Consider the following 26,209-nt stretch of genomic DNA (forward strand, 5'->3'; position numbering starts at 1 on the left):
CACTTCTTCTTTGTCACATTGGTAAATTTGATAAGACTGCAAGGGACAAGATAAAACTGCCTAGTGGGCCACAGGCAGAACAGAAAAAAAAGGAGTTGGGTGTTTTTGAGGTTGATCCCAGAATTTAACCGATGAACAGAGTTGGAAGGGACCTTGTAGGTCATCTAGTCCAGTCCCCCGCCCAAGCAGGAGACCCTACACCATTTCTGACAGATGGCACTCCAGTCTCTTCTTCAAAACTTCCAGTGATGAAGCTCCCACTCTCACGGTCTATACTTAGCAACTTGCGAAAGCTAAAATACCATGCATTTCCTTAAGGACATCTACCTGTCCTACCAGATCGGATAGGGAGGATAAGCTCCTGATTCCTTCCCCCAAATATTGTGATCTAAGGGGAGCTAGGAAGCATGCTTTTTCCATGATAGCCTCTGCCCTATGGAATATCCTGCCCCCTGAGGTTCAGCCATCTCTTTTAGCCTTCCATAAAGCTTTGAAGACCTAATGTTTTTAACCCAAGTGTTGGGAGAAGATTAGATGATAGCACATTAGCTGTGTTTGGCATCACGTTTTTGTCGGTTTTAATGTTTCATGTTTTACCTGGTTGCATTTTATAGCTTTTTAAATGATTTTATATGTTTTGTGCCATGGTGGTGCAAGTACCACGATGGCGCAGTGGTTAGAGTGCAGTACTGCAGGTTATTTCTGCTGACTGCCGGCTGCCTGCAATTTGGCAGTTCAAATCCCACCAGGCTCAAGGTTGACTCAGCCTTCCATCCTTCCGAGGTAGGTAAAAGTGGTTAGAGTGCAGTACTGCAAGCTACTTCTGCTGGCTGCCGGCTGACTGCAATTTGGCAGTTCAAATCTCACCAGGCTCAATGTTGACTCAGCCTTCCATCCTCCCGAGGGGGGTAAAATGAGGACCTAGATTATTGAGGCAATATGCTGGCTCTGTAAACTGCTTAGAGAGGGCTGGAAAGCACTGTAAAGCGGTATATAAGTCTAAGTGCTATTGCTATTGCTATTTGTAATCTTTGATGGGGAGCCATCCAGAATTGGCCAAAAGATGGGCAGCTATATAAATGTTTTAAATAAATAAATAAATGTGGAAAAGGATTAGATCGTACTTCAGTTTGTGGATGAGTCAGACCTACGTATCTCAGTGAGCAGACTTCCACATCACAGTGAGTGAGCGTGTAGTTTGTTTGCTACGAAGTGATTCAAAATAAATCCACCCACTTTGACTCTGAATTATAAGTAAACCAGCCAGTCTAGCTTTTAAAAAGTGACCTAGTTTACATCTGAATGCAATGAATAAATGATTTCAGTAGGAAAGGTAGAAGTAGATGTGCAATGTAGCTGGTCTGATTCATAAGACAGGACCAGCTTTCCTGGTATGGCCTAAGGGACGATCTCCATTCAAAAATTTCAAGGAAGTTGAAAATAATGCTTTAATACTTTAAATGTAACCAACATGTATTAAATGTAATCAAAGCTTAATTGATGAAGTGAATTTATTATCTATATTTATCATCCATCTTAATAGAGACATAGTCGAATGTCTATATGTCTATATATCTATATATCTACCCTGTTTCCCCGAAAATAAGACCCAACCGGAAAATAAGTCCTAACATGTTTTTTCAGGATGTTTGTAATGTAAGCCCTACCCCCAAAATAAGCCACAGTTAAGGTTGTCAGCCAGATGGATGCATTTAGTACCGTATTTCTCCCAAAATAAGACCTAACCAGAAAATAAGCCCCAATGTGTCTTTTGGAGCAAAAATTAATATAAGACCCAGTCTTATTTTTGGGGAAACACAGTATCTACACACACACACACATTCCTTCCATCCTCGTCTTTTCCATCTAAAACAACTCAGGAGCAACAGACCCTTTTCCGCCATCAGCCACCAGCATGTAAATATTTTACTTCCTCCTTGAGTGTGAGAACTTTTTTTTCCTTTGTTACCACAGAGGTTAAATCGAATACAGTACCCATTGATTTTCTTTCTTTCTTTCTTTCTTTCTAAAAGTAATTACCAACTTGCAGCACAGTTTAGTCCACTTTTCTGTTTTGATGCAATGTAAATTAAGATCCCTTTAGCCTGCATTTCCCGCACATTGATCTGGGCTTTTGTGAGGTTTTTTTTTTGATGCACTTTTCCCCACTAGAATATATTCACAATATATATATATTCACAATAGAATACCTTAGGCCACCAGGCTTGAAATCTTGGGATTAAACAATTTAGAACTACGCCGCCTTTGGTCTGACCTAAGCGTAATACACAAAATTATCTGCTACAACATCCTATCTGTCAACGACTACTTCAGCTTCAACCGCAATAATACATGAGCACACAATAGATACAAACTCAAGGTAAACCGCTCCAAACTTGATTGCAGAAAATACGATTTCAGCAACAGAGTGGTCAATGCCTGGAATGCACTACCTGACTCTGTGGTTTCATCCCTAAACCCCCAAAACTTTAACCTTAGACTGTCTACTGTTGATCTCACCCCATTCCTAAGAGGTCTGTAAGGGGCGTGCATAAGAGCACCAATATGCCTACCGTCCCTGTCTTACTATCCCCATTTATTCGTATCCATTTCATGTATTGATAATCATGTTTATACTTATATCTGTTATCTTATACGTATTTGACAAATAAATAAAATAATAAATAAATAAATAAACTATATCTTGGAATACGCAGTCTATTAGTCCTTTCTGGATGCCAATGAGTGGCTTAAACCCTCTCTCCTTAATATATCAGCCTAACACAGCACCCAAACCAACACACAGCGAGCATTTTGAATGGCACAAAAATACCATGAATTGTGCAGGCTTCTCATTTATTTTAACCTAACCTCCACATCGTTCCCTCCTGCTGGTCCCCGTGACTTCCTTTCCTACAAATCCATGCTTTCTAGGACAAAACTTGCCTTGACGTAAAAGGAAGCATCTTTCCTGACAGCAGGCTAGTTTTGTCTATAAACAAGATACCGCAATCAGGTCAAACAAACTTAAAAATATCTTCCTCTGTGCAGATTCTCTTATCTTCCCCAGCCCGGGTGCTTTGCTTTCTCCCCGAATTCTCATTTGGCGTGTTCAAAGCTGAAGCTCAATTGCTTTGCCTTCCGTTTCATTCACAACACTGAGCAAGCTAGTGACTCAGAAATTCTAAATGAGGTGCAAAGACCAATCTTCCCCACCCCGTTATTTGGACTTACCAACAAGCATGTAAATCTACGGATAGTCCTCGGTTAACAACGGTAATTGGGATCCTAATTTCCATTGCTAAGCAATGAGGTTATAAAGTGCGGTGCCACGTGACAGCATCTTTTAGTGACAATCTTTGCAAAACCTACTGCAGTCATTAAGCAAAAGTCCCTTGTTAGGCAAGAACCCAACCCAATTGCTTTTGGTCCCTCCGAGACCCGAGATTCCATAAGGCAGCGATGGCGAACCCATGGCACTTGTGCCCGAGGTGAAGCCATGTCGCCTGGCACGCGTGGCGTCGCCCGTTCCTCTTCCGGATTTCTGGTGCGCATGCGCGCACGATGATCAGCTGGCTTTTTTGCATGCGGGAGTGCCAGAAACTAGAAGAGCTGGTCTTCCGTTTTCCTGTGTGAGCATGCACGCCAGCCAGCTGATCGTCGTGAGAAAAGAAAAGTAGCTGGCTGAAATTGGAAGTTCAGTAGCTGAAACCGGAAGTTCATTTTCAGGTGTGCGCATGCGCCCTGGGCAGCGCCTCTTCCGGGGTTGTAGCCCTGACAAGTGTGCATGCGTACACACGTACATGCTCCCTTTTCGGCACTTGGTGCCTAAAAGGTTCACCATCACTGCCATAAGGTAAGGGACAGATTCCTCTTTAACTCGGTCCCCCCCACATCTATCTCACACACAGAGACACAATCTCTGCCCTTTTTATTTAATTTTGATAGCCACTTATCTCAAACAAGTGCTGGCTGCCCTGCATAGTGGCACTCCTCAGCAGTGGCACCAGAGCTGGGTTTCAGCAGGTTCTGACCAGTTCTGGAGAACCGGTAGCGGAAATTTTGAGTAGTTCGGAGAACTGGTAGTAAAAATTCTGACTGGCCCCTCCCCCATCGATTCTCTGCCTCTCAAGTCCCAGCTGATCGGGAGGAAATGGGGATTTTGCAGTAACCTTCCCCTGGAGTGGGATAGGAATGGAGATTTTACAGTATCCTTCCCCTGCCACGCCCACCAAGCCACGCCCACCAAGCCACACCCACAGAACCAGTAGTAAAAAAATTTGAAACCCACCACTGAGTGGCACCTGTGGTAAATAGAGCCTTCTGTTTCAACCCTGGCAACACCACCCCTGCTGAGGAATGCCACCACAAGCCCTCTGCCATGGCCAGCCACCCTGGCACCCAGGCACCAAGCCCTAGCCCCAGACCTGATCCACACACACCCCGGGTTTTGCTGGTCCTGTCATTCTCAGCTGACTTTCCACAGCTGTTGAGCTGCGTCTCTCCCGGCCCTTTGCGAGAGAGCTGATGGCTGCACAAAGACTTCCTGTAAGTTTTTAGAAGGAAACTTTACAAGAAGGAGGTGCACAAGTGAAGAAGGCTGCACACAGCCTCAGGAAGAAGGCGTTGTGTGGCCAGTCCCATGAAGGCCAAAGTGCACTTCATCAACTGCGGGAGGAAGAAGATGGTGAGGGTCAACAGGGCCAGCAGAGGACGAGGTAGCAGGACTGGCAAAAGCAGCATGGAAGAGGAATGGAAAAACCGCTGCAAATACATGTGGTTGGGCTGCCAAGGGCCTGAATTTTGGTCCAGATGTCCATGTGGGCGCTACTGTACCTGTAACTTCAGAGACTGGGTATAAATACTGTTAAAAGGATATTGGTGTTGTGTTACCAACCAGCAGAGTAAATGCACAAGGAAACGTTGCTGAGAGCAATGAATAAGAGTTATGCAAACTGGTTTATCAAAAGCTTACTTTATAGTAGAAAAACAGTCTCATAGTCTTTAAACAAATTCCAAGTCTTTGCCAGTTAAATCAGTCCAGTAGTTACAGATATCTTCTTACCAAACAAACAGTAGTTGGTTAGAATAACACACTCACTCTGGTTCACAAACCACGATGGTAGCATCCATCCAACGATGATTAGCAGAATGTTAGCAACTCCTCTCAATGGTAATATATCATATCAGCTCCATACACAACGGCAGCATATCATAGCAGCAATTGAACACATTACAATACCTTGCTTAAATACGTTCACAACCAATCATTACCTAATTACAGCATGACTCAGCATTATAATGATTTAGCAGTAAAGCCTTAAAGTCACACAATACATATTCATATTAAAGTCACAGAACACATATATTGCCTGGACAACTTGTTAGGCTCAAACCATATCCTAACATATACTATTCATTAAGCACCGCTGTAACTTGGGACAGTTGCTGAATGAATGATCATTAACTCTGCATCTGAAAGGCTACCAATCAATCAGAATAGAGCTGGAAAAGGGACCTTGGAGGTCTTCTAGTCCAACCCCCTGCTCAAGCAAGAGACCCTATGCCATTTCAGATAGGTGGTTATCCAGTCTTTTGTTAAAAACCTCCAGTGATGAAGCACCCACAACTTCTGAAGGCAAAGCTGTTCCACTGGTTAATTGTCCTCACCGTTAGGAAGTTTCTCCTTAGTTCTAGGTTGCTTCTCTCCTTGATTAGGTTCCATCCATTGTTTCTTGTCTTGCCTTCTGGTGCTTTGGAAAATAAGTTGATTCCCTCTTCTTTGTGGCAGCCCCTCAAATACTGGAATACTGCTATCATGTCACCAACCTGCATATTCTACTCCATAGACATGCAGTACTTGCAGGAGCCTTGAATCAAATTATGGTTTTCCCCCCCCTAACAACTGAGACCTAATTTGGGGTTTCTCTTGAAAAGGGAATACTTTATCACTGAGTGAATTATATTGATTTTTGAGGATTCTCAGTAGAACTGACCATTCCTGGTTAATGCATCTGAGCTAGTAGACATGATCCCAACATGTTGTGGCAGAGAAGTAAAGGAAGGCAGGCAGTTATGTAGCTTTACCACTTTCATTAATCTGCCCTTAACAGGCAGTAAAATTAATCCTCATTTGCAGGCACATATTAAATCTACTTCTCCAATTCAGTTTGAATGAAAGATGCATAAACTAATTGCCTGGAAATTTCTCTTCTCTTATTTCTTTTAATTTTTGAATCTGCAGGAATACGGAGCTTGGTTACTCTACAATCCAATCCATTATATGAGAACAGGCATGCACTCTTGATACCTACCAAATGCTTTCTCCTTATTTTCAGCAGTTCTAAGCATCAGTGGTGGGTTCCTCCCGGTTCGGCCTGGTTCTCCCGAGCCAGTAGTGGTGATGATATGTCACCGAACCGGTTCTGCCCTCACCCACCCACGCCACGCGCCCCACCCCCACCCTGTACGCCCCCCCACCCAACTCACATGTTATTCTTACCTTTTATTTGGCCCCATCCCCAATCTATTGCTGCCTCCTGAGTCCCAGCTGATGGTTAGAGGGAAAAAACCTGTTTAAACTCTTGCTGCAGGGCTTCAAAAGGCCGCCCTACAGCTGATCAGTTAAAAGAAAACAAATGAGTAGACCAGTACCTGCAAAAATACATGAGTAGACCAGTGCCTGCAAAAATACATGAGTAGATCAGTGCCTGCAAAAATAAATGGGTAGACCAGTGCCTGCAAAAAATAAATGGGTAGATAGGTACAGCTCTGCAAACAGTTAAAAGTCTGGTAGACCAGTACCTCTGCTAAATCCTAAATAATTGTCATATGACCATCAAGCCACACCCACAAAATAAGCCACACTCACAGAACCAGTAGTAAAAAAATTTAGAACCCACCCCTGCTAAGCATCCACAATAGTGGTGCATGTATGGGAATCCAGAAGTTGAGATATGAAACGCTATGTGTATTGTGACATCATTGCACAAACAACATGAATTAATCCTGTGTATTGCATTTGCATCATGAAAGGACAGGCACAAATTACATCATGCATGAGTTGTAAGATGATTCATCTGACGTCACCTGGACTGGGAACCTATTGCTACATGCACAACGAAATACATGCTTAGACATATACAGTCTAACTCATATAGGTAAAACTATCTATTTGGATCTGGTCTATGAACAGTAGAATTTACCCATGAAACTAATGATCAAATTTGCATTGCGATGGAAACAACGATACACAGTTGGCATACTGTTCCCCTCAATTGGCAGTACAGAAATTTTAAAATAATGTTATCAAATTTATGTATGTCACCCAACAGCTTGGGATGGCTGGCTCAAGAACAGCAGATCAAAGCAAGGGCAAAGCAAGGGACGTGGTTGTTTGCACCAAAGATCTGGCTCAAAAGTCAGGTTTTCAAAGCCCTTCTAACAACAGAAGGGTGGAGCCATTCCGGTCTCAGGGGGAACCTCATTCCAGAAAGTACGTGTTGCAACAGAGAAGGTGCACTTCTAAATATTTTGAGCCCCAGACTATGTATGGCAATCGCTTCCACTGAAGTGACTTAAATAATATTAACCTTGGACAATTTAGAATTCAGAATAGAGTTTGAAAGGACCTTGGAGGTCCTCTAGTCCAACCCCCTGCTCAAGCAGAAGACCCTCTACCATTCCAGATGAGTGGCTGTCCAGCCTTAAAAGACTCCTGTGATGAAGCACCCACAATTTCTGCAGAAAGCTGTTCCACTGATTAATTGTTCTTGGTGTTAGGAAGTTTCTCCTTAGTTTTAAGTTGCTTCTCTCCTTGATTAGTTTCAATCCATTGTTGGAAATAATATGACTTCAGTAACAGAATGGTCAATGCCTGGAATGCACTACCTGACTCTGTAGTTTCTTCCCCAACCCCCCAAAACTTTAACCTTAAACTGTCTACTGTTGACCTCACCCTATTCCTAAGAGGTCTGTAAGGGGTGTGCATAAGCGCACCAGTTTGCCTACCGTCCCTGTCCTAATATTCCTTTTTTACTTACTCTTTTCATGTATTCAAATTATGTTTATACTTTTACCTGTTATCTTATATATGCTTGACAAATAAACTTATGATTATGATTATGTTAACTGTGAGAACAATTAATTTGCCTTCAGAAATTGTAGCTGCTTTATCACTGGGGACAACTCAATCTTAACTCAAAAACATTGCTCAATTTTAAAATCTTTTGCGTAGGGCATGACTTTATTTTATTCATAACTCATCCTGTCTGATTCCTTCTCAATGAAAGAGGAACTCCCTAAATGTAAATAATCATAGATCCAAAGGCCCAGCATTTTCTCTGCTTAGAGAATGGCAGTGGTTTTCAATTGATGCAAACTCTAGAGTTTCATGTTTAACATAGTTTGGAAATTATGCTTGATAGAATTCCTGTGAGATTCAATTACCCTTGTAAGAAAAATCCCTTTTACCACCCCTTGATTAAATCCGAGAAAGGCCATCAGGAGTCAAATAAAATGATTTTGCCAATTGTCCTTTGCCTAGATAATTGAAGCCTTTATAAAGAAGGTTATTTCTTTCCCAAAATGAACAAAGTGACAACAGTATTAGTAAGACCGAGCTTTTATGAAATACATTAATGAGTTCAAAAACGTCATGATACCTAATCAGGATTTTGCTTTCTTTACCTACCAGACTCACCGCCAGCTTCAGCCTTCAAGTATCTTATGGATTTTGACAGCTGCAGTCCCTTGTTGTCTTATTTAGCTTTATTTTCCCATAGCCTTCTCCAACAATGAATTGTGTGTGATTTCCGTTTGCCTCAACCAGCTTGTGAGCTTGATGAACTCGCAGTGACCTCAGGAACAAACAGCCTCTTTGCCAAATGAGGAACTGCTGAAACAAGCAAAACTGTGAACTGAATTCTAGCATGGAAAAGTGCAGGGAGGTATCCCTGAGCAGGTTGCATTTGGTACAGCTGGGATGCTACAAAAGGAAAGGTAGGTTGTACAGGATGCAATTTTCTGCAAAGTGGGATTTTTTTTAACACTGGAGCCTGGAACTTGCTAAACACAGGCCTTGCAGTGTGATTCATTGTTCAAATTGCTCTTCCTGACATTAACATTACAGGTAGTTCTCAACTTACAATCTTTTGCGATAATGGAGAATATCTGTAGCTCAGATGTTAGGATGAGGGTGGAGGTTCGGTCTTCGAGCTTGTAGGTTGGTTTCCAAATAATTCCCCTAAATTCCTGAAGATGAAGATGTGACCTAGCTGTCAGGTTTCCAAGTAACACCCCCAACAAAAGAAGACTCCAAGGCTAGAAGCTCCTCAAAGTTCCATTTTATTAGAGATGTCATATTGGCACATCTGGGAAAACCCAAATCTGAAAGCTTCCCGGTTTTCCCCACCCAAAAGAAAGTCCAAGTCCCTTCTCCTGCACCCACATGTCCATCACATGGTCCAATCAATGCATCATCCCAACTGGAGATGCCACCCAGTCACGCCACTCCAGGTGCAGGCTGAATGTCCTTGACTCCCAGAGAAAAGAATGTTATTATGGCTAGATATCTCTACAACTCCATGCAATCCCCCCTCCCAGTTTCCCACAGCACTAAGTGTGGCAGCCCTGAAGATCCAAAGAAAAAGATGGCCTCCAGGGCTGACACTAGCCTGGTAATGAAATGTTCGGAAACCAACCCACAACCTCGGAGAATTAACCCCCATCCTTAGTCTTTGGTTTAACCATGGTTTGGAACGATGACAGCCTCTGCAAAAGTAACTTAGGACCTAAATTTTCACTTAAGACTGTTGCAAAATTGCCCCCTTTCCTGTGGTCATGCAATCATAATTCACTGCCATGCATTTACAAAGGGTTGTAGTATCCTGCAGTCACGGGATTGTGATTCGTGGTGCCTAGGGTTAGGGATGCTGTGTACCCAAAGCCATCAGAAAAGCTGGATTCACTTAACAACTACATGATATGCTTAACGACGGCTGTGACTCGCTTTACAACCACCACCATAAAATGGTTGTAAAATCCAGTCCGATCACATCGTGACTTAACTTATGACAGCAATGATTTATGCCAGAAATTCTGGTCCCAATTGCAGTTGTAAGTTGAGGAATACCTACAATATAACTTGAGGAAATGCTCAGATATCGCTTTTCTCCAGAGTTCTGGAAAAAGTGGGAAGGTGAGTGGGAAGAGGCATTAATAGCCTTCATTATCCTTCTCAATAAAAAAAAAAAACATATTTTCCTTTCTCAGAATTAGGGAGATCCTTAAAAAAACATATTTTCCCTTCTCAGAATTAGGGAGTTCCTCTTTGACTCAATACATCTCCAGACTGAAAGAAGAAAGGGAAATAACCAGACAAGGTTGGCCAAATCTACTGTATTGCCTACTCTTGATCTTCTTCCAGTATAAATCTGAATAAGGAGAACTAACTAATGTTTGCTTTATGACTGTAGTACTACAACTATATTCATTAAATATGGGTAAGAGTACCCATATTTTAAAGATCAACAGAGGTCCCTTAAGGATAACTTTCCTACACAAAAGACAGCTATCTCCTGCACTAGACCTTGTCTACTAATTAGGGTCTTTCTCTATAGTTTTATGAACCAGAGACCTGATAGTGGCACTGTGGCTGGAGGCAGATCTTTTTATACTGACAGGCAGGGGAAACATCTTTCACTGTAAATTCTGGAGCTTAACTCAGTCAGGACCCTTAGTCAATATTACCAAAGTCAGAGGCACATGGACTCTGCTTTCTGCCCCTTTTCATCCACCAAAGAGCTGGCCTGACTTTTTAAATTTCAACAGTCCTTCAAGTTATCTGCCAGAACTTGAGCTATCTGCCTATGGTAAAACCCTGCCCTTGGACATGTACTATGACTAAGCCAATAAGATCCAAACTCTGCAACATAACCTTTACCAGCTCATTAGATAATAAATGTCAGAAAACATTATGTATTTCCATCCGAACTCTGTCAACCCTTTTACAAAATTGTATTTATGTTGTATGTAATAGAGTTGTACCCATGTGATGTCCTACCAACACTTTGCAACATACCAGCTATAATATTTTTTTAATTAAAAGACTAAAAGGAAGTAAAAAATGGAGGAGAGTGCAAATGTAGCAGATTACCTACTTTGGATATAAATATTTCAGACCAACAGAGCATTGTTTTACCAAATTGATCGGCTCAGTTGTCTTCTCAAACAATTTATTCTTCCTCCTTGTATGATGTCATCTTTAACTTTTTTCAAGCGTGCTGGCTGGGGAATTCTGGGAAATGAAGTCCACAAGTGCCATGATTGAGAAATATTGGATTACTGCAGAGAAGTATAAGGACCTGCCTTTTAAAATAATCTGAGAAACTTCAACCAATCCAGAACAGAGCAGCAAGACAACCAGGGCTGAACTAAGATCAGTGTTTTGTCATCTCTGTTGGCGAATGCTTTGTTTCTAGCCTCTATTCAGAATGCTGATGTTCAAACTCTGTCTGCTCTGGCATGGCAACCTTAATTTTGCATGTCTTGTAAAACCTAGGAGGACTCCATAAACTCCCGTTTTCACGAGGGATTGGAGGATTAAGTAATTAACATTCACACTCTGCTGTGTTTCTATATCTGTAAACATATTGCAGATGGAGAGGTAATGAGCGTAGCCATATTTTTATTTGCAAGCGGTGAGTTATATATATATATAAGAATTTCAGAGTAACAAAATAAGAATGCATTTGCTTTAATAAAATGCTTCACCTGACTGGTTTCCTAGGCTAGTATAAGTGGCTAGAAGGGAATAGTTTGTGGTTGCCTTGAAAGCCGTAATAGGGATGCCAAGCCATTCCAATTCTCACTTAGCTAAGCTCCTAGAGACTGCATATGGGCAGACAAACTGGCTAAGCTTAGCTGAGTTTGAGCATGGGAAGCATCCCATTCCTGAAAATTAAAAAGGCAATTAGTACATATCGGGGAAAGTAATATTCTTCTTGTTTCACTAAAACAGAGAAAAGATAAATGGATTCTGGCGGAGGAGCCTAGGAGACGTTTCGCCCGTGACACACACACATAAATCGAAGTTTTCCACCAAGTGCCTAGTTGGCAGGACTTTCTCATGAGTGTCCTAATGGAGCATGGAAGCTGCCATTTGCTGATGAGAGCTTGTGCTCCGCATGTAGAAAGCCTCTTCCTCCTGATCAGCCTCTGGCACCTCCACATAAAAAGCAATCTGAAATAATGGGTGATAGAAAGGAATGGATTCTGCTCAACTTCTTGGAGAGAGATGTTATCAAGGGCAGTTTTTAATGGACTAGCTATGATGGACTGCACAGTATCAACAGCCCAAAGCACACACTCTTCTAGAGAGAAGTTCCCTGAAGATCGGCTCCAGCACGAGTCCAAAAACTCGGACAACAAAACCTCTGGTTTGCAGATTGGATCCTGCAGTATCATAGTTGTCTACCCTTTTCAACTTCTCTCAGTTTTGAGGTTAGAGTTTTAAAAATTGTGTTGACTTTAGAGAGAAAATGTGGGCCAGGGTTCCATGGAATTTTACAAGAACTTGATGGGCTTCTGAGAGAAGTTAAGGAGCAGGAGAAGTTCACTCAAACCACACTTGAACACAATCAGTTATTTATCCCTAGAGCATTGTTTCTCAACCTTGGAAATTTTCGTTTACAGATACCAGAAACACAGCAGAGACCAAATGTTGATTATTTAATCCTCCAAGCCCTCCTGAAAAGTGGGTCTATGGAGTCCTCCTAGTTTTACAAAACATGCAAAATTAAATTTGCCATGCTAGAGTACATAAACTGTGTGTTGTTCTGATCAGACCATGTAATTCAATCCTAATTGTCTTGCTGCTCTATTCTAGATTGGTTGACGTTTCTCAGGTTATTTTAAAAGGCAGGTCCTTATATATCTCCTTGCAGTAACCCAGTATTTCTCAACCTTGGCACTTGTGGACTTCAATTTCCAGAATTTCCCAGCCAGTAAGTTTAAAAAAAAGTTAAAAGTGACATCATATAAGGAGGAGGAATAAACTGTTTGAGAAGACAGGAAACCTTCAGCAGATAAGTGTGGTGGGTGAGATCTGAGTGACGTGTAAGCAGGGATAAGCAGGTAAAGACGAGAACCCAAAATATAACACAGCCCTTCCAAAAATGAATAAAGGGCCATCAATTCTAGTGCCATCTTTACTATCATGACCAATTTGATGTCTACATGAAAACTTCATGCAGGACCTAAGCGAACAGCATCATTCTACATCTTATTCGGAGATCAATCATACAGAAGAAAATAAGCAGCAACTTGATTTCTCTGAATCAATCAAATTCCCTTTAAAACCATCCCAAATGGTCACTTCTATGTTTAGAAGGGAATTCGACCATTCAGATATGCTAGGAAATTCTTCCTTGGATCTAATTTAGCTCTCTGATTGTTCAACTTCATTGGGAAGTCCATAGTTTGATATGACGAAGGGCTCAAATCTCCATATTTTCTCCATTACCCTGCCTAATTTCATTCACTTTTTACCATGTGGACCAATTCATTTTCCTTCCTAAACTATAAGGCTCTAACTGTATTAAAATGAGTTTTTCATTGCAAATGGGAGCAGACAAAAAGCAAGTGCCAAGTTTTAATATATATGTTGGTACGGTTCGTTTTGGATAGCAATGCTGTAGTGGAAGATCAGAAAGGAAGAAATTACCTGATCAAGGTGAGAGATGACCAGGATCTTTGCAGTCAGTTAAGAATCAGATTTTACAGATGTTTACAGATTTATTATTTGCAACATTGTAAAGAGAGATGTGACAGGTAAAATAGAAATAGGCATAAATGAGGGGATCATCAACAAGATCAAACCAAGAGGTAAATATCCAGAAGATTAACTACCTGAAGAAAGCTCTCTTACAGGAGCATAGTTATTTACAGATAGTCCTTGACATATGACCACAATTGAGCCCAATATTTCTGTTGCTAAGCAAGACATTTGTTAAGTGAATTACGACTTTCCTCGCCTTAGTTGTTAAGTGAATCACTGTTGAGTTACCGTAGTAACACGGTTGTTAAGTGAATCTGGCTTCCCCATTGACTTTGCTTGTCAGGAGGTTGCAAAAGGGGATTATATCAGAGGTGGGTTTCATCAGGTTCTGACCAGTTCTGGAAAACCGGTAGTGGACATTTTGAGTAGTTCAGAGAACCGGTAGTAAAAAATCTGACTGGCCCCGCCCCCATCTATTCTCTGCCTCCCAAGTCCTAGCTGATTGGGGAGGGAATGGGATTTTGCAGTAACTTTCCCCTGGATTGGGGAGGAAATGGAGATTTTACAGTATCCTTCCCCTGGATTGGGGAGAGAATGGAGATTTTACAGTACCCTTCCCCTGCCACGCCCACCAAGCCATGCCACGCCCACCAAGCCACACCCACAGAACCAGTAGTAAAAAATTTTGAAACCCACCACTGGACTATATGACCCCAGGACACCGCAACCGTCATAAATATGAATCAGCTGTGAAGTGTCTGAATTTTGATCAAGTGACCATGGGAATGCCATAACAGTTGTAAGTGTGAAAAACGATCATAACTCACTTTTTTCAGTGTTGTTGTAACTTCGGTCATTAAATGAACTGTCGTAAATCGAGGACCACCTGTATTTATATTTCAATTGTTGCAGGAAATATTGTCTCTTTTAATGTGGAAGACATGACATCTACTTTTCTAGGTGAGTCATCAAGTTACCAGAGAATGTACTTGAGTAATGTACCTTCGAAAAGTGAAAACCTAACTTGCAACATACTTTACTTTAGCAAACAGGTTCCAGCTTGTGATAGGGAAAAGTCATATCACTCATATTGCAAGCCCTAATTTATCAGGAGGATCCTAGCCAGTTCTTGTGTTAGCAAGGAAGGATTGGTGATTCCTGAGTATGTAGTAAGAGCAGATGAAAAATCGGAATCAACAAAAGGCTCTCGTTTCTAAAATTGTTAGCCAAGATTTTCTCCCAGGGATGAGCCAACCCCAACGCCTGCACTTAATTAAGCAAGTCTGTCTTTGCCAGGGATGAGAATGCAATAATTTTGACAAATATAGGACAATGAGAAAAGTGTAAGAGTGTGTGTGTGTGTGTGTGTGTGTGTGTGTGTGAGTGAGTGGAAGGAAGGAATGAGATATATTTGTGCAGACCTCTAATTATGGCACAGTCTAGGTCAGGGATGTCAAACTCACGTCATCACAGCAGCATCATGTGACGTTTGGGACTTTTCCCCCCTTCACTAAACCGGGCGTGAGCGTGGCCAGTGTGTGATGCATCCAGCCTATGGGCCAGGAGATTGACAGCCCTGGTTTAGGTTATAGCCTTTAGCAATAGCAATAGCACTTAGACTTATATACCGCTTTACAGCGCTTTACAGCCCTCTCTAAGAGGTTTACAGAGTCAGCCTATTGTCCCCAACTGTTGTGGCCCGTCAGAGGCCTGTGCAGCTAGTAGCTGATTCCGACAGCGAGGAGGCTGGTGTGGTGCTGCGCCAGCAGCCTATGCAGCTGGCACTCGAGTCAGACAATGAGGAGGCTGGAGAAGATGTGGTGCCAGAGGTGGGGATTCAGCCAGGGCCTTCAGAACCTCCAGAAGCTTCCATGGGTGAAGAGGAAGAAGAGGAGGAGCCTCTTCTTGATGCACAGGCACGCAGAGCTGCCAAAAGGCAGGAGTGGCTCCTCAGGAGGAGGTCTCCTCGAGAGTAAGGCTTGGGGGTAATTGGCCACTCCCTTAGCCTATTTAAGAAAGGGCGAAGACTGAGGCAATTTGCAGGGAACAACTTCGTTCACTCTCCTTCGTGTCTGGATCTTAGTTCTTTTATCAGTGTCCTGCAAATTGCTTCTGGGCTTTCTGCCAATCCTAGTAAGATTACGATTATTTATTCTTTGGATTCTTGTAGGCTGTTAAGAAAGTTAATTAATAGCCTTTGTTTGAAAAAAAAACTGATTTAATTTAGTAAACTAAGGTTTGTACAGACTTCGTGTGTGCTGCGTTCTTTGGGGTCAGTAGCTGGGGCAGAACACCAACAATCTGGGTCCTCTTTTTTACCCACCTTGGAAGGATGGAAGGCTGAGTCAACCGTGAACCTGGTGAGATTTGAACTGCCAAATTACAGGCAACAAGCAGTCAGCAGAAGTAGCCTGCAGTACTACACTTTAACCACTGCGCCACCACGGCTTATGCCTATAAATAAGGAGCGGAAACTATAAACTAGCAAAAACTTACAGCACTCTCTGAGTGATTTACAGCATCAGCATATTCTCCCCCCCCCCCAAAAAATCTGGCTTCTCATTTTACCAACCTCAGAAGGATGGACGGCTGAGTCAACCTTGAACCAGTCAGGATCAAATTCCTGGCAGTGGGCAGAGTCAGCCTGCAATACTGCATTCTAACCACTGCGCCACCATGGCTCATTGGTGGTATAAACAGCACTTTACCCCCAAGGTATTTCCATCTTCCATGTCCAATACAGGTAACCCTCGACTTACAGTCATTGCTTTAGTGACTGTTTCCATGTTACAATAGCGCTGAAAAAAAGTGACTTATGACAAGTCCTCACATTTACAACTGTTGCAGCATCCCTGTGGTCATATGATTGCAATTCAAGTGCTTGGTACCCAACATGTATTTACAGTGGTTGCAGCATCATAGGGTCATATGATCCTCATTTGCGACCTTCCCAGCTGGGTTCCAACAAGTAAATTCAATGGCGAAAGCCAGATTCACTTAAGAGGCATATGATTAACCAGTCAAGGACTTTTTTATATTAAATATATATATATCCCAACTTTCATTCAAGAACTGATGGAATTATGCATAGCACTTCCTTCTATTTTGTTTTCCTAGAACTACCTTGTCAGGTAGGGAAGAGAAAGAGCAACCGGGGACAAATCACCTTGCAAACATCTATGACTGAGGTGGGTTTCCCTACTCCAAGTCCAATATCTTAACCACTGTATCACATTGGCACCGTTTTGCAGTAGAATAGAATAGAATAGAATAGAATAGAATAGAATAGAATAGAATAGAATAGAATAGAATAGAATAGAATAGAATAGAATAGAATAGAATAGAACAGAACAGAACAGAATAGAATAGAATTTTTTATTGGCCAAGTGTGACTGGACACACAAGGAATTTGTCTTGGTGCATATGCTCTCAGTGTACATAAAAGAAAAGATACCTTCATCAAGAATCATAAGGTACAACACTTAATGATAGTCATAGGTTACAAATAAGCAATCAGGAAATAACATCAATATAAATCATAAGGATACCAGCAACAGGATTACAGTCATACAGTCATAAGTGGGAGGAGATGGGTGGTGGGAACGATGAGAAGGGAGGGAATAGGGAGACATAGTAAGAAAAGCAGTGATAGAATAACAGAGTTGGAAGGGACCTTGGAGATCTTCTAGTCCAGTGCTAGCGAACCTTTTTGGCACCGAGTGCCGAAATGGGTGTGTGTGCTGGCGTGCATGTGCACACATGCCAAAAACGAGAAGAGCAGCCGCCCAGTGCACATGCGCACCGGCCACCTGGTCTTCCGGTTTCTGGTACGTGTGCACGCACAAAGATCGGCTGGCTGGTGCGCATGCGGTCGCCAGAAACCGGAAGATCATCTTCCCGGCACGCACATGTGCGCCGGGCAGCTGCTCTTCCAGTTTCCGGCGATCCCATACACGTGAAGACTAGCTGGCTGGCGTGCCGGAACCCGGAAGAGCAACGGGCGACGGCTCACATGCCTGGAGAGATGGCTCTGCGTGACACTTCCGGCATGCGTGCCATAGGTTCGCCATCACGGTTCTAGTCCAATGCCCTGCTTAGGCAGGAAACAGAGTTGGAAGGGACCTTGGAGGTCTTCTAGTACAAACCCCTACTCAGGCAGGAAACCCTACACCACTTCAGACAAATGGTTATCCAATCTCTTCTTAAAAGCTTCCAGTGTTGGAGCATTCACAACTTCTGGAGGCAAGTTGTTCCATTGATTAATTATTCTAGCTGTTAGGAAATTTCTCCTTAGTTCTAGGTTGCTTCTCTCCTTGATTAGTTTCCACCCATTGCTTCTTGTCCTGCCCTCAGGTGCTTTGGAGAATAGCTCCCTCTCCCTCTTCTCTGTGGCAGCCCTTCAGCTATTGGAACACTGCCTAGTCACCCCTAGTCCTTCTTTTCAACAAACTAGACATACCCATGATAATGGGCGATAGTAAGGCTCGAAGCTGCACACAACAGATACAATGGGATGGACCAGATGTTTTGTTAAGCCAGTTTGCTCTAGTGATTAAAGCACCAGGCTAGAACTAGGAGACTATGAGTTCTAGTCTGCCTTAGACATGAAAGGCAGATGAATGACTTTGGGCCAATCACTAGAAGACTGTGAATTCTACTCACGCCTTCAGCATGAAAGCCAGCTGGATCAACTTGGGCCAGTCACTCTCTCTCAGCCCAACCTACCTCACAGGTTTGTTGTGGAAAAAATAGGAGGAGGAAGGAATATTATGTGTGTTCACCATCTTAACTTATTTACAAAAATAATAAAGATGGGAAATAAGTATCCTTGAAGACTGCTCCCCTCCTTCCTCCCAAAAGCACAATTGTGAGAATCTAGTTCTTCCAGAAGGTCTTTGGTCTTCAAGCAGCTAGAGGAAAATCCATGCCATCATTACTTACAGTTGTATATTTTTTTAATTACACTGTTCTTTAGTGAGACAATAAATGAATAAAGCTAACAGTATTCTATAACTTCTTAAAGAAGTGGATTCTGCATGTTTTTCTAGCAGAAGGACAGTAAAATCAAGATGGTGCAAGGATTTTCTGACCTTTTACCTCCAGGAGTTCTTAAGTCAATGACTAAGAAGCAAGCATTGAAGAAAAAAGTAAGTAAGAAAAGTAAATCCTACTTGTGCAATATTTTACATTTTCACGTGCAACCAACAATTCAAAGACAGATATCTAGCAATACACTGCTGAAATCACAATGGCCAACTACTAAATGTTATTTTCCTTTTTAGTAAAATATATGCTTTTATGTTAAGGATTTATATTATCAGCTTTTTGAGTCAGAGATAGGAGTATTATAAAATCAAAGAAAAGTAGGTCAGGTAAATGTACTTCCTAACCTGATCAAACCTACAATCCTCCTTGGGGAGACTTTTAAAAAGAGACCGGACTTAGGCAAGTCCATCAAAGGGCAGAACTAGGAAAATAAAATCCCAAGCAAGAAAGCTGGTACTTATACAATATCAAGGTTTTTTTTAAAAAAGCAATCTAGACCAGGAGTCTCCAACCTCGGCCACTTTAAGCCTGGAGGACTTCAACTCCCAGAATTCCACAGATTTTGCTGGCTGGGGAATTCTGGGAGTTGAAGTCCTCCAGGCTTAAAGTGGCCGAGGTTGGAGACCCCTGGTCTAGACCACAGGTGTCCATGATTGGCTGAGGAATTCTGGGAGTTGAAGTCCACAAGTCTTAAAGTTGCCAAGGTTAGACAGTCCTGAAGTTGAATGTAACCCAGAATTTAGCACAAGCCTCTCTCTAAAGGTGAATTTATATTTAAAAAAAAAATCAGTAGGGAACTTCAGGGAAAGAATTTGCCAAGAGGAGAACATTGATTAGTCTCTCCTCAATTAAAAGGACGATACATACATTTTGTGAGATGGGGAGGAGATAAATAAATACCTGTGACCGTTTAAAAAACGGATGCCTGCTTAGCAGAGGTGGTATTCAGCAGGTTCTGACCAGTTCTGGAGAACCAGTAGTGGAAATTTTGAGTAGTTCGGAGAACTGGTAAATACCACCTCTGACTGGCCCCGCCCCCATCTATTCTCTGCCTCCCGAGTCCCAGCTGATTGGAATGAAATGGGGATTTTGCAGTAACCTTCCCCTGGAGTGGGGTGGGAATGGAGATTTTACAGTATCCTTCCCCTGCCATGTCACCAAGCCACACCCACCAAGCCACGCCCACAGAACCGGTAGTAAAAAAATTTGAATCCCACCACTGTTGCGTAGGATCCTGAATTCCAGGACTAAAATAATTCAAGAACATATTTGGTCTCATCACAGCCAATACGAGAGTCTCATTTTATGTCCTGGGATGAACTATTTCTGCAAGTTTCTACTTTACACACTTCCCGGGGGGAGGGGGGACTGCTTTGGAGGGCACCATTTAAGTAACTGTCACCACCTCAGCACCTTTTAAATCTTTAATGCCACTTTCAAACTTTTTTTCCTTTGGAAGGGGAAGGCTATAAGAGTACTTTCAGCCTCTGGCACACAGCAAGATAGAGATAAATGTGATTTTAAGAATAAATCAATTCTGCAGTGACCTAAAAGCTGGCTCGGTAAAGGCACCACTGAGCCGGATAGTCTTCTAAAGAAAGCTAACTTAAGCAGAAAGGGTAACAGTCCAATTTTCTCATTCCTTAGGCTGAAGCCAAAAGTTGGGATCCAAACAATGTCTGGGCTGGATCAGGAGGTGGAAGATGATGGACAACTCAGAGGAGATGATCAATAAACTTCTTCCCTCCATCGAGCAGGTATAAGCTGCTATGATCATTCTGTGCCAGCTGACATCTCTGCATTTCACTTATTCCTTTTGTAACTGACAGTGATTATGATATGGCAAACTTAAAATTGGGTAGCAAGTGCCAATCAATGCATTTGCACATTTTTTTCCTGGTCCTGATTAAATTACCCTCTCCTGGTAACGCAGTGACAGTTGAAGGGGTTTTGAACATAATCCTTCCAAGAGCATGGTAGGCCAGCAATCCCTAAACCCCTGGAGTTCCTTGCCTTACCATCTTCTTTAGACTCTAAAAATTTGATCTCCTGCCTTCAGAATCTCAATATTGGCTGGATTTGTCTCAAAGTCAAGGTTGTTGTACAAAGCTCTGTTTTCACTGTGGCTGTTCATGTACTTCTATGAAATCCAACAGAAGAACCTAGAGGCAATTTTAGTTTAGGTTATCCTGAGAAAAGCATCCTAAAAAGCAGAGACATCACCTTGCCAACAAAAGTGCGTCTAGTCAAGGCTATGGTTTTCCCAGTTGCAATGTATGGCTGTGAAAGTTGGACCATAAGGAAGGCTGAGCGCCAAAGAATTGAGGCCTTTGAACTATGGTGCTGGAGAAGACTCCTGCGAGTCCCTTGGACTGCAAGGCGAACAAACAAGTCAGTCCTAGAGGAGATCAACCCTGACTGCTCTTTAGAAGGCCAGATCCTGAAGATGAAACTCAAATACTCTGGCCACCTGATGAGAAGGAAGGACTCACTGGAGAAGAGCCTAGTGCTGGGAATGATTGAGGGCAAAAAAAGAAGGGGACAACAGAGAATGAGGTGGCTGGATAGAGTCACTGAAGCAGTCGGCGTGAGCTTAAATGGTCTCCGGGGGATGGTAGAGTACAGAAAGGCCTGGAGGAACGTTGTTCATGGGGTCACGATGGAATCGGACATGACTTCGCAACTAACAACAACAATCCTGAGAAGGTAACAACCATTGTCTTTTGAATAAAAGCCAGACAAGAAGACAGTTGTTAGTGGCCCATCCTGAGTTGTTAGTGGCCCATCCTGAGACAACCTGTGGAGTGCCCTGAAAAGACTGTTTCATGGGCTGTCTGCCTCCTCCATCCCTCTTGTTTCATCGGTAAGGTTCCTGCTCTTCCAGCTGCACTTTTAAAAGCCTTAAAATCAAAAGCAGATGGGCTGTCCGAGTTCTCTTGCCAGGATTTGAGGATGCTATGATTAAAGTTGAAGAACATCCACACTTCCAAAGCTTTATAGCACAGAGGAATGAGGGGGTAAAAGAAAACAGGAGGCACCAGAACAAGTTTGATTTCTCAAGGAAGATGAGACATGACTGCAAAATATCCCAGATAAGGCATTTATTATGTATTCATGCATTCCACCTATGAACAGGATATGCTTGAACACAGCAGAACATCTTTTTTAGTTCTACCAGTTTCCTGCCCCAAGTCTACTCTCTTTGGCTTATATCTAACACAGGAGACCACCTCCCGATTTGTAAGCCCAGTTACTGAGATTTCAAATTCATATAAAGACACTCTGTGACTCAGTTAACACATATACTATATGCTTTACCTGAACTACAGCTGATTGAAGCTATAGTGGTAAGGAGGACATCAAACCATCAACTATAGTTTGGGTTGGGTCTGTAACCCAACAAGGCAGACACAGACTTCAGAGGATAATTAGAACTGCAGAAAAAACAATTGCTACCAACCTGCCTTCCATTGAGGACCTGTATACTGCAAGAGTCAAAAAGAGGGCTGTAAAAATATTTACAGACCCCTCGCATCCTGGACATAAACTGTTTCAACTCCTACCCTCAAAACGACGCTATAGAGCACTGCACACCAGAACAACTAGACACAAGAATATTTTTTTCCCGAACGCCATCACTCTGCTAAACAAATAATTCCCTCAACACTGTCAAACTATTCACTAAGGCTGCATTACTATTCCTACTGGTCTTCTCATCGTTACTGTCACCATTCTCCTCCCACTTGTGACTGCATGACTGCAACTTTGTTACTTGTATGCTTGCGATTTATATTTATATTGATTATTTCCTAGTATGATTAGATTGCTTATTGTACCAATGACTATCATTAAGTGTTGTGCCTTGTGATTCTTGACGAGTGTATCTTGCCTTTTTATGTACACTGAGAGCATATGCACCAAAGACAAATTCCTTGTGTGTCCAATCACACTTGACCAATAAAGAATTCTATTCTATTCTATTCTATTCTATTCTATTCTATTCTGTTCTGTTCTGTTCTGTTCTGTTCTGTTCTGTTCTGTTCTGTTCTGCTCTGCTCTGCTCTGCTCTACTCTACTCTACTCTACTCTACTCTACTCTATTCTAGAACAATAGTGATAGTGTTCACACAATATACTAAGTCAAAATTAAACATTAGGCCAGGGGTGTCCAATTCAAGGCCTGCGGGCCAGATCCGGCCTGTGGGGTACTTAGATCTAGCCTGTGGGGCCGCCCTGGAAACAGCGAAGGATCGGCCCTCCTGAGCTCAGTTTTGGCTGGCAGAGGGTTGCAGGAGACCATCACAGCTCAAAACAGAGCTTGTGGGGGCCACACCTGGCCCTCCCAAGCTCCATTTTAGCTCGTAGAGGGTTGCAGGAGCTCATCCGCAGCGGAAAATAGAGCTCAGGAGCCCATTTTCGCTGGCAGAGCACTCGAGCCCCCACAGGCACCTCTCCACACGAGTGACATCAAGCTGGCCACACCCGAACTGGCCATGCCCCCCCCCAATGTGGCCCTCAATGAAATCAAGTTTGACACCCCTGCATTAGACTTTAATGCACTGTGGAAATCCAGCCAATGAATTCCAGGGGCTTATAACTTTAGACCAAACATGGCAGAGTTACAGTCAATAGCCAATAAATGATCTAAGACTAGACCTGTAACATTGCTAATTCTTTTACTGCCCTTATGGTATTTATTTAATGAAGGTTGTTAACAGGACTCCTCTCTCTGTTCTAATTCTGAAGAAGGAAAGGACGTTGCTTATATATCTTATAGCGCAAATGCTCATATTAAATCACTATAATGGTCCACGTAGCTGAGACTGAATCAGAACTCATGAGCACCAGCTAGGGGGGAAAAAAACCCAAAGGAAGATACAGACATAGCAATATTCACAGGTCACTAGATCCCAAGAACACTGTATTGATTTGACTGGGGTAGGTTGCAACTTTATCATTGGGTTAGGTGAAATTGTAGGGGGGGGATTAAAAATATTAAATATTCTGAGCATTTACCACTTGTCGTCGTCCCGTCCGTCCCCGTCCCCCCTATCTTGTCCTTTTCTGTCTCTTTGGGTTTCTAGCTTCCCAAATAGAAATAACTACAATCTCACACAGGCAAGAATTTACATGACTAAAATATCATCAAAGCACTACCAGATTAATGTTTAAATTAATGTCTAGAGGACGGTTTTACTACTGCAGCAGGAAAAAAAACTCAAAAAAACCAACCCTTTGGCATCTTGAAAATAAGCCAATGTACACCTATATAAATAAACAGGCATATTAAAGGTGCCACCAGATTCTTGCTTATTTTTTGCCATGAAAAGAGAAAGCAATGCTAAGTCATCTGCATAATCAGCGTGACAATGAAGTTCTGCTAGATACAATACTGGGAGGTTCTCGACATCCACGGAGTTATTCTGCAGCTAGAAGCAATAATTCCTAACTTTAAACTCAGGCAAGGAACACCCCGCTAAGGGGTTTCATTGCCATCGTACGACAAGGTGACCCCAGATAAAAGAAAATTATCACAGGGTAATCAAGGACTGTGTCATGCTTGGAGAAAGAACTGTGAAGCGTGAGATCTGCAAAGTCGACATAATTGATTTCTTTTGAAAAGGCAAAAATTCGTTCCCCATCCTGGTTGGAAATCAGTAACACTTTTAGACCTACATCTCACCCACCAGTACCAAATTATACCCAGGCATTAATAGTGGATATTGAGTGTTGAGATAGAAGGAAGGGATGGATGGATAACCAAAAAAGGCAGGGGTAAATTTTTTTAACTTCTAACCCGAGAGCAAATTATTTAAGCCCTGGAGGCCCCTAATCTATTTTTTTTATTTTGTTGATTTATTTTATTTTATTAATATTTATTTAATAATTTAAACATGCTTATTTTGATTTTGAATAAATACATAACGTGATTTACTGGTAATGTAAAGGTAAAGGTTCCCCTCGCACATATGTGCTAGTCATTCCTGATTCTAGGGGTTGGTGCTCATCTCCGTTTCAAAGCCAAAGAGCCAATGCTGTCCACATGGTCATGTGGCTGGTATGACTCAATGCCAAAGGCACACAGAACGCTGTTACCTTCCCACCAAAGGTCCCTATTTTTCTCCTTGCACTTTTTACGTGCTTTCGAACTGCTAGGTTGGCAGAAGCTGGGACAAGTAATGGGAGCTCATCCCATTACACGGCACTAGGGATTCGAACTGCTGAACTGCTGACCTTTCAATCGACAAGCTCAGCATCTTAGCCACTGAGCCATTGCATCCCTTACTATTATTAAATTATTATTTACGGGTAGATGTCACCAAACTGAAGGTCTGGGTTCACACATGCACAGTGCGCACCAAACATGTGCTATGTATGCATGCACAGTGCGCACCAAACCCATGCTTCGCGCAGAGAAAGGAGTCATTTAAAGGTAAATAGAACAGCGAGGGGGGGAACAGCTGTGCCGCGCGATTTAGATTCGCTAGAAAGTAGGATTTACTAGCGAATATAAATCATGCGGCACAGCTGATCATTGGAAATACCTATTGGCCTTCCGAAAAGCGGTGAAGACCTGGCTTTTCCGGCAGGTCTGGGGCCGTTTGTTTTTTTTTTTTAATTTGATTTATATGCCGCCCTTCTCCGGAGACTCAGGGCGGCTTACAATGCGTTAAGCAATAGCCTTCATACTTTTGTATATTTTATACAAAGTCAGCTTATTGCCCCCACAAACTGGGTCCTCATTTCACCTACCTTAGAAAGGATGGAAGGCTGAGTCAACCTTGAGCCTTGGAGAGATTCGAACCAGCAGTAATTGCAGGCAGCTGTGTTAATAACAGGGTGCTTAGACCACTGTACCATCAAGGCTCCGACGAGATCCGGCCATGAATGGTGTGATTGAGTTTTAATGTTTTTAATGTTTTTAATTTTTAAATGTTTTTTATAATGATTTTAAATGCATTGTCAGCCGCCCTGAGTCTTCGGAGAGGGGCAGCATACAAATTGAATGAATGAATGAATGTATGAATGAATGAATGAATGAATGAATAAATAAATAAATAAATACCGGTTCGCCCAAACTGGTGTGAATTGGTAGGATTTCATCCCTGGTGAGGACCATGTTTTCTTTCTAGACCCTGAAGTCACTGCAGTGGCCCACTGCTATAATTGCAACAAGCAGGGTTGGTTGGAGATAGGAGGGAGGGGAAGATCTGAAGGGGAGAAAACGAATATTTGTTTATCTCAAATAATTGTTTATCAACCCACAGTTGGGTTTTGTGGGAGAAAGGGGAATAAGGGAGTGATTCTTGAACATCTTGTCTAGTGTCTGGAAGTTGTTGCTCAACAACAACAAGTAAATGGCATTTTTGCAGTCCAATTTCAATA

At 42.3% G+C, this 26,209-nt stretch overlaps 1 protein-coding gene across 5 annotated transcripts in view; it reads right to left on the bottom strand.

Annotated features, from left to right (window-relative positions):
- Positions 1-26,209, bottom strand: part of PDZD2 (PDZ domain containing 2) — a 324,153-nt gene that overhangs the window by 153,401 nt on the left and 144,543 nt on the right. Inside the window, exon 1 of one of the 5 annotated variants that reach the window (XM_087885628.1) lies at positions 8,693-8,893. The exons of the other annotated variants lie outside the window; for them this stretch is intronic. The gene's annotated coding sequence lies outside the window, so the exon portion shown is untranslated. Of the gene's footprint in view, positions 1-8,692; positions 8,894-26,209 lie in introns of those variants that run through there. 5 annotated transcript variants of the gene reach the window in all.

This window comes from Pantherophis guttatus, chromosome 2 (genome assembly GCF_059756535.1).
Source record: "Pantherophis guttatus breed Tessera chromosome 2, ASM5975653v1, whole genome shotgun sequence".
Taxonomy (NCBI): Eukaryota; Metazoa; Chordata; class Lepidosauria; order Squamata; family Colubridae; genus Pantherophis; species Pantherophis guttatus.